Genomic DNA, 18,389 nt, shown 5'->3' on the forward strand with positions numbered 1-18,389 from the left:
AATTGTCATTTTTATTATATTAGCTTGTCCAAACCATGAGCATTTGAATTTTTCAAATTATTTAGATTTGACTTTATTTAGGTAGAAGTGCTTTATAATTGTGTTCATTTGGTCAATTTTTCTTACTTTTTCTGCATGAGTCTCATTTCTTTTTTGCTATTTTTCTTCTTCCTCTCTTCTTTTTTTTAAAATTCTTTTTTAAACTCTTCGATGAGCTTTTGTATTTGAGTCCAATTTATAGACTGTTTTGATACTTTCCCTGTGAGTGATTTTTTTACTAATTTCTTCTTCAGACACAGAATTTTTATCCTCATTGTCTATAAAGTAATTTTCTGTAGTGAATGCTCTTTTAGCTTTTTTCTCATCTTCATTGTTATTTCAGTTCTACTCCTGGGGTACAGGGAGTATAGATGCAAGATCTTTTTGGCAATGGGGGTGGGGCTGAGGTCTGATCCCTGCTTTGTCATTGGCCAAAATGTTGGCTATTCAGTTCAGGCCTTGCCTTTGCAGAAGTTTGTCTCCTCCTTTATGTACAGGTTTTGACGTAACAATGGGTTTGTTCCTGACCCAGTCCTGTCTTTTGCCCCAGAGTTCTGAGGGATCCAGGTTAGACTTTGTTTGGAGTTGGAATCCTCCTTACTGTCTTGCTATCTAGCTGTCAGGACCTCTGCTGGTATCAAGTTGTCAGGACCTGGATTGCTCTGTGGCCAAAAGCCTCCTGCTGGCTTTCTTGTTCTCCCACCTCCTGAGCTTTATTTTCCCTCTTTCCCCTAAGAGATCACTGAAGATCCTATTTTTCTTGGTAGGATCTGTAGCTTAGATGTCAGAATAAAAGCTATATTTTATTTTGGTAGGGAAAAGGTCTGGGAGCATGTTAACTTCCTGCCACCATCTTGGTGTGCCCTGGAAGTCCTGGTACATACTTGTTTAATAATGATATAGCTTCATTATCTATGGTGCCTTTTAAGAAGCTTTAGTTACCTTCCCTATCTTGTTTAAAGAGATCTATTTTTTTCTTTTGCTTTATCTGAGATCAGGATGGTTACCCCTGATTTTTTTTTTACATCAGCTGAAGCATGGTGTATTTTGCTCCATTCTTTTACCTTTACCCTGTGTGTATCTCTCTGCTTCAAATGTGTTTCTTGTAAACAACAAATTGTAGGATTCTGGTTTTTAATCCATTCTGTTATTTTCTTTTGCTTTATGAGATAGTTCATCTCATTTACATTTACAGTCAATTCTCTATTACAGTTAATTCTGTATTTCTCTCCATGTTATCTTTCCCCTTTAAATTTTTCTCTTTCCTTTCCACTTATTCCTCCTCACCAACATTTTACTCCCTTTCCCCTTTAATTTTTCTTTTAAAATTTATCTTTCAGGGACAGCTAGGTGACACAGTGGATGGACCTGAGTTCAAATCTAGCCTCAGATACTTAATAATTACCTAGCTGCATGTCCTTTGGCAAGTCACTTAACCCCATTGCCTTGCAAAAAAAAAACAAAAACTAAACAAAAAATAAAATAAAACAAAATTTAACTTTCAGTTTATTTTCAATTATATCTTTACCTTCCCTTAATCAATCCCTTCTTCCTTTATCTTTGCCTTCCCCTGCCCCTCCTTCCCTATAGCATAGGATATATTTTTAAACACAAGTGGGAATGTGTCTTATTCTCTCTCTCTGGGCCAAATCTATTGAATAAAATTTATCCAGTGTTCATAGCCTCCCTTCTTGCTTTCTTAAATTATAATTAAAGTATAGTGACTCTTTTCTTGGTGTTATTTATCGCTATTTATCACAATTGCTATTAATCAGTTGCAATAAATCACAGTTTGATTAACTGATTGCTTGATAATCTCTAATTGTTATCAAAGTACCATCACAGACTGATTGATTGTTTGATAGGCAGCATTGCCTCAAAGTCACTAAGCATCTTCCTCTCTTCTGTCTGATCAGAAGTACACTTTTCAAGAGTCTTGAATTACATCAAATTATAATCATTTTTCCTTATCCCTTTGTAAGTACACTCCAAACACACACAATCCTTTTGAACCAAACTATCACCCAAAGCCAAATCATTTCATGAACTATTTATATCCCTCCCCACAAACCTATTTTCTCTCATACTTTACCGCACCCCCCCCTCCCCCAGGATACTAACCACCTGTGAAGTTGGGATTAGGTCAAACTCTGATTTAATTAATAAATGTAAAGAACTCTTAAGTACCAGGAGCCTCAGAAGATCTCACTTGATAACTTTACAAATGATTGTAGTTTATGGGAAACACTGACTCAGGACCCACCCAGGTTTGGTGCCCTTATCAAAGCAAGTGCTAAACTTTGTCAGCACAACAGAATTGAAGTGGGTCAAAGGATACTGGAACACTTACAATTAGAGTTAACACCCTTGTTTTGCATCCGGACTTTTGGTCTCAAACATAGTGATATCAGCCTGGACTTCTTCAATGGAGAGTATCTTCTAAGTCCAATCTCTTCAATTATATTTGATCCTTTAATTTTTCTAAGAAAAAGAAGTAAAATTTTCAAGAATTAGAAATATGATTTCTTCTCTTTTAGGGTTGTATACAATTTGATGGTCTTGACTAACATTTGTTTTGTTTTATTTTTTCCTTCCCCTTTTCATTTACCCTTTTTTATGTATCTCTTGAGTTGTGTAATTTGATGATTGATTTCTCTGTTCAGTTTTTGTCTTTGTGTCAGGAAATTCTGGAAGTCCTCTATTTCTTTGAACATCCATCTTTTCCCCTGAAACCTTATGCTGAATTTTGCAAGGTAGTAAATTCTTGATTGTGATCCAAAGTCTTTTACCCTCTGATATATGGTATTCCAGTTTGTCTGGTCATTCATTGTTGAAGCTGATAGGTCCTGTGTGAGTCTGATTGTGTTTCCTTTGTATTCAAATTGTCTACTTTTTGCTGCTTTCAGTATTTTCTCCTTTATTTTAGAATTTTGGAATTTGGCTATAATAGCCCTCGGAGTTTTTATCCTGGGATCTCTTTTTATGGAAAGGTTCTGTGTACTCTTTTAATGGTTATATTGTCTTTTTGTTCTACTAGATTTGGACAGTTTTCCTTGATAATTTCCTGCACGATGTTTTCCAGGTTCTTTGATTTTTTTGATCTAGGTTTTCTAGTAGTCCGAAGATTTGTAGATTATCTCTTCTGGATCTATTTTCCAGGTTGTTGTTTTTTTCCTTTACATTTTCTTCAATTCTTTCAACCTTTTTATAATGTTTGATGGAATCTTGTAGTTTTGTAGATTCAGGGGTTTCTATTTGCTCAATTCTAATTCTGGGGGTTTTATACTCTTCCATTACCATTTGGGTTTCCTTTTTAAAGGTGTTGAATTCTCTGGTCAATTTTTGAAAATCTTCCTACATGACTCTAATTTTTTTTATTTTTTCTTCTTTTTCCTCTTCTTTTGTTTTTAAATTCTTTTTAAGTTCTTCTAGGAGCTTTTGAATTTGAGTCCAAATCATAGAATGTTTTGAGACTTCCCCTGTGAGTTATTTTTCAGAATTCTTCTTCCAACAAGGCATTTCTCTCATCTTTTTCTATAAAGTAGTTTTCTATAGTGAAAGCACTTTTAACTTTTTTGCTTATCTTTGCTGTATTGCCTCTGCTCCTGGGGTGTAGGGAGTATAGATCAAAACATTTTTTTTTTTTTTTTTTGCTGGGGCTGGGGTCTGATCCCTGGCTTGTCACTAGCAAAGAGCTGCTTATGCATTTCAGGCCTTGCCTTTGCAAGGTTCATTTCCTTCTTTGTTTCCTGGTTTTGGTTTGTTCCCAATCCAGTCCTATCTTTTGCCCTGGTATTCCCAGGGTTCAGACTTTGTTTGGGATTGGGAGTCCTCCCCGCTGGCTCGCTGTCAAGCTGCCAGGACCTCTGCTGTTGTCAGACTTTCAGGACTGCCCTGTGGATAAAAGCCTCCCACTGACTTTCCTGCTCTCCTGCCTCCTTGGCTTTACTTCCCCTTTTCCCCCAAAGAGACAGACCTTCATGAAGATCATCCACAATGTCTACTACCTTCTTTGGATCTTCTTTTTTTCTTGGTGGGATCTGTAGCTTTAATGTCAATTCAGGCTTCATTTATCTTTGGTAGAGAAAAGTTCCTGGAGTATGTTAGCTTCATGCTGCCATCTTGGTTCCACCCTTTTTACTCTGTCCTTCATCTGTGAAGAAGACCACAACATCAGGGAGATGATACTATGACAAGTACATGAATTGAATTTGAGTGAGGGGGTACTATGCTAATTCACTAGAAAAGTTATAATAAAGAATAATTGTGAAAGTCTTAACAATTATGATCAGTACAGCATTCCAAAACATGTTCTGGATGTCATTCCCTCATGAAAGATAACTGATGAACTCTGAATGCCAACTGAATTATAATTTTCTCACTTTTTCTTGCTTTTTGCAGAAATGGGTCATAAGGAAAAGTTTTTAATGATTCTACATTTATAACTGATATCCTATTTCTTCTCTTAATAGAGAGTTGGAGAAGGCTGAGAGGTAGAGAGAGAATTTGGAACTTAAAATTTAAAAAGAAATGAATCTTAAATTATAACTTTATTTAAAATATTATATATCTGTTTCATTCTGTTTTTTAATTTACTTCATTAACTATTTTCCAAATATATTTTTAATCTGGTTCTGACTTTGCTTAGGAGTCTTGGGGATCAAATGAGCCTGTACAGAGTCATATTTGTGACCCTTCTGACCTGGATCAGCACAGAAATCTTCTAGTTCAAAATTTTTGGCTGATTATACAGGAAGTGTTCTAAAGGACAATTTAGTTCAATCCATTCACTTCACAGAAGGGAAACTGAGGATCTCAGGCAGTTTATATAGTAATAAAGAATCAGAACTCAAACGTAAGACTACTGCTTCCATGTCAAGTGTTCTTTCCATTACTGATCTTTCCAGGATCTCTCAACTCTAGCATATTATAGGGGAACCAAACAATAGTAACAGCAGCTAATAATAATGAAAGACCTAAATATTGAATAGCACTTAATCATTTACCTTTTCATATGATCTATATCTTTAAGCCAGTCATGTAAATGAAGTTCTGGGTCTGGAAACGGGAAGACCTGAGTTCAAACATTATCTGAGACACTTATAAAGTGCAAAACCCTGGGTAAGTCAAGGTGTTTTTCAATTTCATCAACTGCAAAATGGAAATAATAATGACAGTCATTTCCCGAGATTATTGTGCAGAAATGAGATATTTGAAAAGTGCTTTAGTACATTGTGTAATATATAATAGGACTATATAAATGTTTATTCCCTCACTCCCCTGTTGGTCCCCTTTCCCTTTCATGATCAGACCATATCTGGAATTTGTTCAGTTCTATGTGCTATGTTTCAGAATGATATTGTGGACCTCACAATTCCTTTTTTTTTCTTGTTTTTTTTTAAATTTTAAGTTTAAAATAAGTGTTTAAAATTTATAAAAAAAAGAAAAAAGATATTAGAACTGTGGAGTATCCAAATGAGGAGGATCCACATGATGAAAGGTCTTGAATTTGTGGCAGTAGAGGATTGGTTAAAGGTACTAGCAATGGAAATTAGCCAGAAGAAGAGAAGATTCTGAGACATTATAAGAGTTGTCTTCAAGTGTATGAAGTATTGTTTAGACTTGTTTTGTTATGCCTCAGACAACAGAACTGGAAACAATGAGTAGAAGTTTCAAAGAATTATATTTTTGCTTTTATGTCAAGAAAAAATATAACAATATTATTTATCTAAAAAAAGAGAATGGACTAATTTGAGAAGTATGGATCCCATTCATCTTTAAGTAAAGTCAGAGTGCTTTTTTTAAACATGTTATTCTCTGGATTCCTTTCATGTCAATTTTGATAGCTCTATATTCCTAAATTTCATTCCTACCAATTACTTTGTGAAGTAAGTACTCTAGGTAAAATATTCTCATTTCAAAGATGAATAAAATGAGACTCAAAAAGATTTGGGCCAGCAAAGATAAACCCTTATCTCATCAGAAATCATGGGATCATACTATGCAGATATTGACTAAGTCAGACTTTTCCCAGAGCCAGGAAAAATGACCCAGTTGATGATATGTATGAAGGCAAAAGTGTTCTACTGGGAGCAGGAATTTCCTGAGGATATGAAACTTTCACCACCTAATTCCCTGGTAATAGGAATCTATCCCAAAATCCAGCTTGCATTCCAGACATATAAGGAACCTTCTTGTTAATGCAATACACAGCTCAGAGAAACAAAAAAAACAAGCTTTTTTAAATGAAAGACTTTTCAAAGAACCAAGTCTCAGTTGTAACTATTTCCATTCATGTTGTCCTCCAGTTACAGAGAGGCAATGGGAGTGAAGAGTAATCTTAACACTAAGCTTTTCCTTCCTGAAGAAAGCAACAGAAATCCCATGGTCCCCCTTTGGAAATTATTTACTGCCTTTCCATCCCATAGACAAGGGAAAATAAACAGCCTGAAGAAAAGTCAGGCAATTACAGACTATTAACAGACTGTAAGGTCCAGGTCATTCATCAGTAGAAAAAGAACTTAGGCATGGCAATGAGAAATCTGTCTGCAGCTTAAAGACCATACTTTAAACCCTGACCCTTGTCACTTAAGAAGTTGTCTGATTTGAACCAGTTAGTCAATAAGCATTTATTAAGTGCCTATTATATGCCAGGTATTGTGCTTATTTAGCTTCAGCAGCATCCTTATCAGCCCTAGCACCTGGAAGATACATCCTAACCTTGAAGGACAGTAAAAATCACTAAACAGGGAGGCAGGAGAGCTTCATTCAGTTCCAATTCTAACACTATCTCATTGACTGACCCTGGGAAAATTATTTCCCTTCCTTGGGCTCCACTTTCCTCCTGTATCAAATGAGGGGGCTCCTGTGCAGATGCAAACTATACCAAAGTACCCCCATATATCTTCCCTTTCCAAAATTCTGGAGTTCTTTCCTAGCACTGTGACTGTCAATGACTGATTCTCTATTCATGTAATGGAATTGCTTTAAAATTTAAATGTAAGCAAGATTTTGGCAAATAAAATTCTATTCTTACAGCTGTATTTCAGGGTCCCCTCCTTTTAACAGAATCCTAAGCATATTATTTTGAAAAAATGAAGGCTATTATTGTAGTAGAGATAATTACCTAATGTACTTCTTTGAGCTAGTTTAGTTAGATTTTTATGTAGTGGGTTTGCTTAAAGTGAGGTCTAGCTAAGAATTGTTAATTCTGTCAGTTCCTTCTAATAAGTAAGGAGATGTCATATAATTGTCTTTTTATGCTACCACACACTTTATGCCCACCCCTCCCAAAAGGAAATGAGTTTGTTATTAAGTACATAAAATAACATCTATTCAGATCAAAGTGAGATTTAAAGAGATAAGATTGAGCTTAACCTAGTGTATTAGGAAGCACACAATGACCTGTGAATTAGAATACACAGGCTTCAAGACAAGTTTTCCTTCTGTCTAGTGTGTGACTTTGAATTAGCCACTTTCTTTCCCTCTCTGGTCTTCAGTTTCCTCACATATAATATGATCCCTACCAGCTAAGTCTTCTGTATAGGGGCTATCAGTGACAATTATTAGTGTCAGCAGTGGTCTGGGTGAATAGTATATTGTCCAAGCAAACCTTTGTTAGGCCACAAAGCTAACCAACATTTAGCACAGTCTTTAGCATATAGTCAATACCTAATCAATGATTTTACAGACCTCACCAAATAGCTTGTTTTATTTGGTGCTGGATTTCTTCCTTTTCTTCTAACCTTTTCAAATTCCATTTTGGAACTAAAGACCATCACTTCTGGAAAGAATGTGTCATTCTACTCCAAGCCCCCCATGTCTCCATTTATCTACCTAGTATCTTTCCATAAGACATCTCCTATAAGAGTGCCACTTCCCTATTTGGTTATTTCTCCCTATAATTACGTAAATATCTTGAAGTCAAGAACTGTCTTTTCTTTTTCATTATTTTCCTAGTTCTTAGTCTAGTAAATTCTTAATAGATTTTTTTCTCACCCAAACATTCATTCAATCATTTTTTAAATCATTTGTTCTGCTGACTTTCTCTCTTTGTCACTTGGACAGTTTTGTTCAAATGCAAAGTATAGATAATTTGCTTCATAGAATCTCCCAAGTAGGTCTACAAATTCAACATGATTCTATTTTCCTGCATGCAAAGCTCACATCACCAAGAGTCATTTTTTGTGCTCTTGCAGAATGTTCAGCCATACTGGAAGATATGTGGTAAATTCAAAGAAAGAAGATACAAGCTTTGATTGTCAGAAATAATGCTGCACCATGAATCAATGAACCTAGCTTTAAATCTGTTTCTGCCACTTCACATTTGTCTTACTTTTAGCCATAAACTTAATTTTATTGCTTAGTTTCCTTTTCACTAAAATATGTTAATTGCATTAAAGGAACTCTGGGGTACATTAGCTCTAAGTTTGTGATCCCATGTTGCTCAAAGAAATTTGACCTGTTTTGTTTTGAAGGATCCATTAGGTACTTAGAAAAAATAAGCAGAGTACCTAAAACTGTATCTAAAGAACAAAACTGGGGTGGTATAATATGTGAATTTCAAAGGAATTCAAGGAAGATGGAATCCAGGGTGTACTGGAGCAACATAAGGATCTTAAAACCTCAAGGCAAGGATTGAGTTGGATTTAAAGGATGTAGAATTTCATAGTGTCATATATTGAGAGTTCAAAAAATTTAATATGACTTTGTCTTTTTGCCTAGAGATGCTAAATGACTTACCTAGGGTAGCAGAAAAAAGGTAATTGTCTAAGGCAGATTTTGAACTTACCTATTCTGAGTCCAAGTTCTGTGTCTTAGCAACTACAATGGCTTGGATAGACAGAGATAAAAAAGTTGGAATGGTGTGAATGTGAGAACAGGCTAAACGAAAGAGCATATATGCAAGAATGGGGCCAAAACATGGAGAGTGGAGAGACTGGAGCAGATTCCAGGAAAGTCTAAGTTGGAGAATAGCATTGATTAGGGAAAACAAGGTCAGATTATTTTCTTTACCCAATTGACAACAGTATTATTAGATCTTTAAATGCCTTAATAGTGGATTAAGAAGTGTGTCTAACAGACTATAAAATTCCTCCTATAACTTTATTGATAATCATTGAAAGTAGAAGTAGAAAAGGCAAGATCATCTAGTTTCTCTTTTCTGAGGAAAAAAAAATGAGGTCTTTCTTGAAGAAGAATGGGGAAGTATATTGCTGCACTGATATAAAATGGAATGATTAAGGTTTAAATTAATTCAATTCAAAACTCATCATTAAACTATTATGTTCTAGAAACCTACACATTATACTGGATATTAGGATCAAAAAGAAAAAAAAATATCCCAAAGAAGCTTCTATTCTACCTTGATTCTGACTCCAAATTTCATTCAACCATGAACCTTACACCTCAAGTTCTTGATTCAATCCTGGCAACCTTTAAGCAAAAGTTCCATATAACAAGTCCCATGCAAACAATACTGTCCCTCAAAATAACCCAAGGCTTTTAGAATTTCCAATCATTCTGATTGTTCTGGTTTCTCAGAAAAAAAGTGAAGGCTTTATCCTTGGCCTGCCTAGTGAAATAAAGCTCCAGAAGCATTCTTCCTAAGCCTCTTTGTTTAGTGGATTTATAAATATTTGGTTTGTCTTTGGTACCATGAAATGATTCCCATAAAAGTGTTGGTAATTCAACCTGGGTGGGGAAGATTCATGCTGTTCTTCTATAAACATGTTCAAACTAATTTATCATGGTACATTTATAGTTTTAGAGATTTTTTTATTTACCCTTGAGTTAAGACAGTAGTTCCATCAAAGAAGACTTAAAGTCAGGATAGAACTGTGGTATGCATTTTAATTCCAAACGTGTTTCCTTTCAGCATATGGGAGAGGGAGAGGAGTGTCAAGCCAAGGAGTAGGAGAACATGTCTACCTGGTGATTATCTTCTCATAATGGGCCAAAGAGAAACAATACAATGCTGCTGAAAGAACCTTGGATTTGGTGTCAGAGGACCTGGGTTTAATTCCTGTCTCTGTCTCTATATGATCTTGCTTGATTACTTTGGATTTCAGGATTCTCATCTAGAAAATGAGGGAGTTGTATATTTTCTCCAATTTCCAATCTTAAGTAGTATCCTAGAACATGGATGAATTGCTTATTGGTGACCTATGGACAGTTCTGTAAGCTGACCCATATTGTTCTCATTCAAAATGCATTTTTATAAACCCAGTTAAATATCTTTCATTTCCTATAAATTATCCCAAAGTTTTCCCATGAAATTGATTGTTTTGTACTTTTTTGCTGCCTAGAAAAATTCTGGACATATAGTAGGCATTTAGTAAATGTTTATTGATGGATTAAATTTGGAAAGAACATGGCTATTTTATTTAGCCCCAATTTTTAAATTTATAGATGAGGCCCAGAGGCCTTCTCTGAAGGTCAAATGGGTTCTAGTAATTTAGCCTTGTATTCTGTCTGCTACCCTGGGCTGCCAATTAGCAGAATCCCAGAAACCCTAGTCTCACTGGACCTCAGTTTACCCCACCTGATATTACAAGATAGTGCAAAACTCTAAATGTTAGGATAGTTGTGATGTGGGCTTGTAGGTTACCTTGAACTGTTCCAAATTTCATTGAAAACTGTGAATGAAAGTTAAAGTTATCATTTGCAGAAAAAGGTATCTCTTCATAAGGAAAGAAAAAATATGAGAAAATACAAATCTGGAAGAGACCAAATCCACTGCAGGCATCCAAAACTAAAGAGATTAAATCTGTCCCAGATAAAGTGTTTGTTACTTTAAAAAAAAAAGAAACTCCTTTTCCCTTCTTATGACCTTTGATTTGATAATTTCCCAAAGGTATTCAGGAAATTGGACACATCAGCTCATATTAATGCCCATTATCAATCCATCTGAAAGTTGGGCAAAAAATATGATATTCCAGCCAGAGCCAAGCTCTTTTCCTTTCCAGATGCTTTGGAAAGATTTTTTTTTTACCTGGGCCAAGTTGTTCTGCAGTTCTAGGTCTTTTGAGGATTGTATCAAGTAAAGAGGGACTTGGAGACAGAAGAAGGAAGGACATTTAGCTTGAGTTGGGGATTTCTTATTCTCTGTTAGAGTTCATTTGTCTAGCCATCCATCACAGCTTCTGCCAGTATGAACATTAGTCTGGTTTGTGAATAGAGACTCCTGTTGGTCATGGTGTGTGTGCCATAATGGGGTTATGTGCACCAGTAAAGGAAAATTATAATGACAGCAAAGATATCCCTCAGGTGAGTGTATTCTAGGACTTCTGCTCCCCCTCTTCACTCATGCACATAGGTAATTGATCAGATTCCATCTCTTTATGCCATTTAACATTTTTAGTGCTTGCATCCAAATTGCTGATGTGTTGAAATGTCTTCTCAGAATATTTGTTTCAAATTTGTTTCCCCAAATGCATGAAAATCATTCAATTATATTGGAAAAGCAAGAGTGATATGTCCTGCATTAACAGGAACCTTTAGTCCTGGTTTAGATTTCAACAGACTGTGTCTTAATAAGAGGAGCTATTTGGATAAATACATGTGCTCACTCTCATGACCCTCATTAAAATATTAGCATTTAGAGAATACTTTACCTATAAGTCTACAGACTCACCCACCCCTAAAGTGTTGGTCTATTTCAAATCTCAGTTCCATTGCTTTTGACAGTCAAACTCTGCCAAATATTGATCAGTTCCCATCTCTGATAACACTTTTAAAATCATAATATTTAGTTGTTCATGGGTCTAGGACTTCAGTGTTTGTTCTTATATGGAATCAAAAGTCACAAAGGCACAGATTGGAATGGAAAAGAACTCTGAATGAGGAGTCAAAGGATATCAGTCCTATTACTTTCAACCTATGTGACTTTGGGCAAGTCAAGTGTCTGAACCTGTTTCCACATTTGTTTTAAAAAAAGGGTTAGACTAGGTGGCATTTAGTAAGGTATAGGTAGATACTTAATACATATGTAATAAACAAATCATGCATAATATATTTAATATTTATGAAAAATTTAATAACAGACTCCCTTTGAAAATTTTCATATAATGCATTTAAGTTTAATTTCTTAAGTCTAGACAATCAACTAAATAACAAATCAAATCTTAATTTATAGCATTTGTCAATTTCCATAATGTAAAATCTCATATTGAAAACTGAAAAATTAACTCTCATGAGAAGGTTTGAACTGTCAACAGCATGTCCCTGGTTGTAGCTACTGTCATTCCCCAGTCATATATAAAATGGAAAAGAATTGAAAGATTAAATATAAATGTTGAAATGTCACTAAAGAGGTCATGAAGATTTGATTTTGCTGTCTCCTAGATATTATATTCAGTATATCACATACTTATATAAGTATAGTATACAAAATATATTAATGAGATATATACATATATGTGGATATGTACAAGTATGTCATATATATGAATAAAATTAAGTACCCCAAGATCTCACATAGACAACTGTGGTAGAGCATTCTTTCTTCATATTGGTCCAATCAATGTCCCCAGTCACACATCTTGTAACATTGTCTCTGACACAGAGGTGTCTTTGAGGTCTTCAATAACAAAGGACTAGAATCAACCAATATAAGCATATCTATATCTGCTTGTGTTTATCCTGGTCATTACTTGAACCTAAGCTTTGTTTCAAAGAGTGGATCTCTAGTAAGGGACATAAAGCACAAGATATAATTGGGGGAGAACCTAACCCCTCTTCTAAGAAGCCATCTTCCCCCAGCTTTGGGTTCAAACTAACTCCAGGTTCACTCTTTTGGGAAGCTTTGGAATCAGAGAACCTGGATTCAGATTCTGCCTCTGATGATTACTAAACTATAGGATTTTAAACAGATAATTCTGCTACCTGGGCTTCAGATTCCCCATTGGTAAAGTGAAAATGTTGGATTAGATACCTTTGGAGGTCCATCCCTGTCCATTCCATTCTTGGGTTTTGAGTACGTAAAAGAAATAAATAAATTTGAGAGCAAACAGAAACCAGCCATTTATATGTGGGAATCAGAAAGAACGTCATGAAGGAGGGTGACATTTGATCTGAGCTTTGAAGAATGGATGGGATTTCAGAAATAGACATGAGCAGAGGGCACTTCTAGAGAGAGACTTTAAAGGCATGGTGGTAAGAAAAGAAAGGTGAGAGGACCTGTTTGTCTTGAATTTGCAGTACATAAAGGAGTCCTATGGATAATAAGACAGGAAAGATAAGGTAAAGGCCTGAATTCTATGATAATTATAATTATTAAAGTCTAATTATATGATAATAAAATCCAATATAATAATATTATAAATTCAACAATAATAATTGTTAAAATCCAGAACTTTATCTTTTAAACTATTGATAGAAACAAGGCAAGTAAACCATAAAAAAGATACCTATAGGCTTCATGAACTTAGAAAGTTAGATTTTAACATAGTCTATGTTCTGTTATATTTTGGGTTAGCTTGATGGCCCAGTGAGTAGAGTAACAGACCTGGGTTCAGGAAGATTAATCTTTTTGAGTCCAGATCTGACCTCAAATACTTACTATTTGACCCTGGGCTAATCATTCAACCCTGTTTGCCTCAGTTGATCTGTAAAATGAACTGAAAAGGAAATGACAAGAATATATGCCAAGAAAACGCCATTTGGGGTCATGAAGAGGCAGATTTAACTGAGCAACAATTTTTTTTTGTTTTTATTTACTTTGTTAAATATTTGTGGATCATATGTCTGACACTTCTTATTTTCCCTATAATAGGCCAATGAGATAAGTTTACATGTGCTTTGAGTTTGTGGGTCATATGTACTGATATACATGGTCATTTGCTGTGATTCAACACAGGTCTCACACTCATTACATGCCTATAAAGTAGGGGTGGGGGACCTTTTTTCAGTCAAGGGCCGTTTGGATATTTCTAACATCATTCTCTTGCTATTTTGGTCAAACATTTAATTAATTGACTCCTACAAAGCTCCTATATTTATTGAATTTTGAGTTTGACCTGCAGTTGCTGTAGCAAAACCAGATTGTGGGCCTAATAAAGGCAATGGTCCTTATGTTCCCTATCTCTGCTATAGAGGAAGGCAACCTCAGTATCATCTCTGTGTTAGAGATGATCTTCCTGCAATAAAAAATGGCATTCCTTTATTGTCTACAGTCATATAATAGTAAATATTAGCCTGGATTCAAATTCAGATCATCTGGCCTAGGGCTTTTTAAAATAGCATATTCTCTCTAATTCAATAGGCAATGTCTTTGAAGGATTTTGTAGAAGAACTCACAAGATCTGAGCTATGCAAAAGGAAGATTAATCTGTCAGCAGTTACCTAATTCATGACAAATATAGGGAAAGGAAAACTAGATAGAAAGTTTTTACATTGTCCAAGGAAGCAGTTAATGAAGACCTGATGTAAGGGGAGAGAGAGAGGATGGAGGAAAGAAAAGGATGAGGGAAGACCTATTATCATGAAAGAGTAATACAAAACCATTGCTGGGTATAAATACTTTAAATCAGATAAAGTTACTGTTGCTATTAATTTCCAGGCATGCCTCCTACTCTATTATTCTATTCCATGTCTTCTTAACTAGGATACTGCAATGATTTGCCATTTCCTTCTCCAGCTCAAAAAAGTGGAGATTGACACAAATGAAATGTGTTGTTAGAGTTCAGTCTTAAGAAATAAATGAAACAATTCATTCTTAAATTTGATTTTTCACAACTTCCTATTGAGGAGCAAGCTAGATCCTCACACTCTTTTAGACCTAGCAGTTTAATAATCTATGATAGTGGTTTAATAAATCTATGATAGCCCACCTAGCTAGTTCCCACTTTTAGCCTCACAATCTTATCGCAAAGCCCTAGTGATTAAGCTGATGTATGAACTCATGACAACAGGGCTGTGTGGACCATCTTTCTAGTAAGTAGCTATTAAGTTGTTTCTCATTTTCCTATCTCTGGACTCAAAACTCTTTTGAGATGCTGAAAGGCAATTTAAGCTATCTTGTGGTAGGGAAATATGATTTGACAAGTTTGGCATCTGTTCAAACTCTGTGGCTTCCTGGTGTTAAATGATACTTAAGCCTCTTGAGTTTTGACATTGATACTCCTGACATTGTAGGATTTCCTGTTCAAAATAGAAAAAAGAATGAAAGAAGCAACACTAATATTCCAATGGTATCTTGTATGTCAAAAATTAATATGAGTGTTTTCTTATGAATTCAGGATAAATTTAAAAATATGCAATATGTATCCATTAAGATGCATTGAGTTAAAATTGCAAGGTCCTATCAGTTCTGTAAAAGTGAGGAGTTCTCATTTATACTATCAAATGTACCTTTAGTTAGATTCATCTCAGATAGAATGAGCATAGTGGCAAGAAACAATGACTCATTTGGAAATTATGTTCTATATACCTCCTGATTATAAGTCTTAATTATGTCCACCAGCCCCAGGTCTGTCTCCCAGAGTGCTATATATTCTCAATTATTCATTTTTTCTGTTCCATCTTTGCCTTGTGGATGTCTATATAACTCTTCTTTATGCCCTTTTGTTTTTTATCTATGAAAACAACACCAGTAGAGAGATATTCAGTATAAAAATGATTGTCATATATCCAACTATATTTTTGTGCAAAAAAGTAGTGATAAGAAGAATGATAATAATATTTAGATAGCACTTTAAGGAGTGTAAAATGATTTACAAACATTTCATTTTGTCTTTACAACAACCCTGGGAAATAAAAGCTATTATTATCTCCATTTGACAGAAAAAAAAAATTAAACACAGAAGTCAAGTGATTTATTCAGGGTCATCCAGTTAGTAAATATCTGACACTGGATTTGAACCCAGATCTTTCTGATTCTACATCCAAAGCTTCAATCACTATTCTACCTTATTATCTCATATTATATAAAATATATCAAGGAATGTATGAGCAGGAAAAAATGGATTGTGTATTTAATAAGAACAAGACATCAGAAGTGTCAAGTCCAGTTGTTGCATTCCTAAAATATTAAAAGAATCAGAAGGAAACGTCTAGAAAATTTGATCAGAATTTTGGTGAATTTACAGAAAGAAATAGATGATAATTACAAAAGATTTTATTTTAGTTTCTGGTTTAAAATGACAAAGTACATTTTTGAATAGTTTGTTTTTTCTTGGCATCATTGGAGGTACTATGTTGATTAAATGATATCATAGATTCATTAAGCCTCCATATTTCCTAATATCAAGCACAGTTCTCTATGTCAGTAATTTATGGTTGCTGATTTGAACTGATTATAAGTAAATGCCCCAAATGCCACTTTGAGTTTTATTTGTATGTAGTATGTCAGGGATATAGTTAAACATGCAGGTGAAACTGAGTCACCTAGTGGTTTCTGTTATAGGTTGATAGAGTAAAGATTGTCTACAATTGCCTCCATATCCCTACATTATCTTGTCTTTGGATACAGAACAGTGAAAGAAATTATTGTATTTCTTTGTCCTTCATTCTTGAAGAAGACAATGACTTCAGGGAGATGATACCGTAGCATGCAAGTAAATTGAATTTGAATGAAGGATGGCTGTGCAAAGTCATTGGCCTTATTTTCTCCTCTGGAGTCATCTAGGTTCAGTTTTCAGACATGGATCAGGAAACTAGATAGATGCAATGTGAGAACTTGACCTTTTTAAGCTAAAGTCTTCAACAGTTCTTGACTGAGCCAATACCTATTTGGTGACTTTCACAGTCTCCTTCACACCACCCCCTTAACTCCAATTTACTTGTATGTCTTGGCATCACCTCCCTGATGTCATGGTCTTCTTCAAGAACAAAGGACACATAACAACCTCTTTGAGTAGTAAAATGACTACTGCTGCCAGTCAAGCTACACATTTCTTTGCTTCCTTCTTTCCTTCCTTTTTCCCTCCCTTTCTTTCTTCCTCCCTCACCTGAGTATTCTCTTCCAAAGGCATGATAAGATATCTTGGGTTTAACAAGTCCCAACCTTAAGTCCCAGGCCAAGTTCTACTTTGTCATTTTATTCAGGAATTGGTTTCAATTTGGCCAGAAATCCTGATGTTTTCCCCCTCCAAGACTGATTTTCTTTTGCCCATGCAGAAAAAAAGACTAATTTTTTTATTTCTTTCTTTCTTACCTGCCTCAATTGAGAAACCCTGTGAATCTTGCCCTCAAAGTATGATTTGTGATTTTTTTTTTGGACTACATAAAAATGGTCATTATTTGGTTCTTTCCCTTATCTCTTCCTTATCTAACCTTCATCACTGAATAAGCTTGACTCAGTAAAACTGAAGCAAACTTAAAGACAGGAAAATAATATATTGTGGAGTACTATGCCTTGCTTCTAATGCAGACTTAACAAATATGGGTGGTCTTACTGATTGAACCAACAAACTATCAAGTTATCAGGGAATTAATACCCATGAAAGAATTATGAACAACATGACAAAAATGAAAATAGAGTACTAGTAATTTTAGTCTTTGAGGGTATTTAACATTTTATTTAAGGAAGAGAAAAAGAAGACACTAATTATTAGAGGATAAGGAAAACATATTTGGCATTCCAAACATGAAAAGAAATGATCTATAAGTCTTTGAAGGAGTGCTTTATCAAACGATGTGGATGCACATATATTTAGAGTAAATACTCAGATAGATAATTGGAATTGGGGGAACAAAAGATGTTCCTTCAATGATTAAAATATGCTAGGGAAAAATAAATTTGTTATAAATTCTGATAATGGGAAAGAAGAAAATAGTTTATGAATCTTCCCTGAATCAAAAAAGAAAAAAGTAAAAAAGTGTTTCCAAGAAAGGGAAAAAAAAGGTGGGTAAGAAGTGAACTTTTCCTTTTAAATTTAGTTTGTTGTTGAGCCTCTTTTCTTTACCCGCTCATCTTCATGGAAATAATCAGGTTAAAAAGCTAGAGAAACCCAACCCCCAGAACTGATTGGGAAAAAAAGTAACTGACATATTCTAGTCTTCAGAAAGTATATCCTAAGTTGCCTAAGGTAAATTGACTTATCCAAGGTCAACAGCAAGTGTCTGAGACTGAAGTTGAACTTAAGTCCTCCTGACTACAGGACCAGCGCCCTATCCACTGGAATCCCTAGTTGCCCCTGGAATGGCTTTTTGTTGGTTAACATATAGAATTCCTGATTATTTTTAAATAGTTTTTAAAAAGCAAGTGGGTTTAAAGAATGTGACAGAACTCATTCTTTCTTTGAAGACATAGCCCATGATGTCATCTGAGTTGAAAGCCAGAACCATATGCTCATAAAGCAACATTTAGCTAGTAAAGCAGCATTTATTGGCTTAGCATCTGGTAAAGA

This window comes from Macrotis lagotis, chromosome 1, assembly GCF_037893015.1.
Source record: "Macrotis lagotis isolate mMagLag1 chromosome 1, bilby.v1.9.chrom.fasta, whole genome shotgun sequence".
Taxonomy (NCBI): Eukaryota; Metazoa; Chordata; class Mammalia; order Peramelemorphia; family Peramelidae; genus Macrotis; species Macrotis lagotis.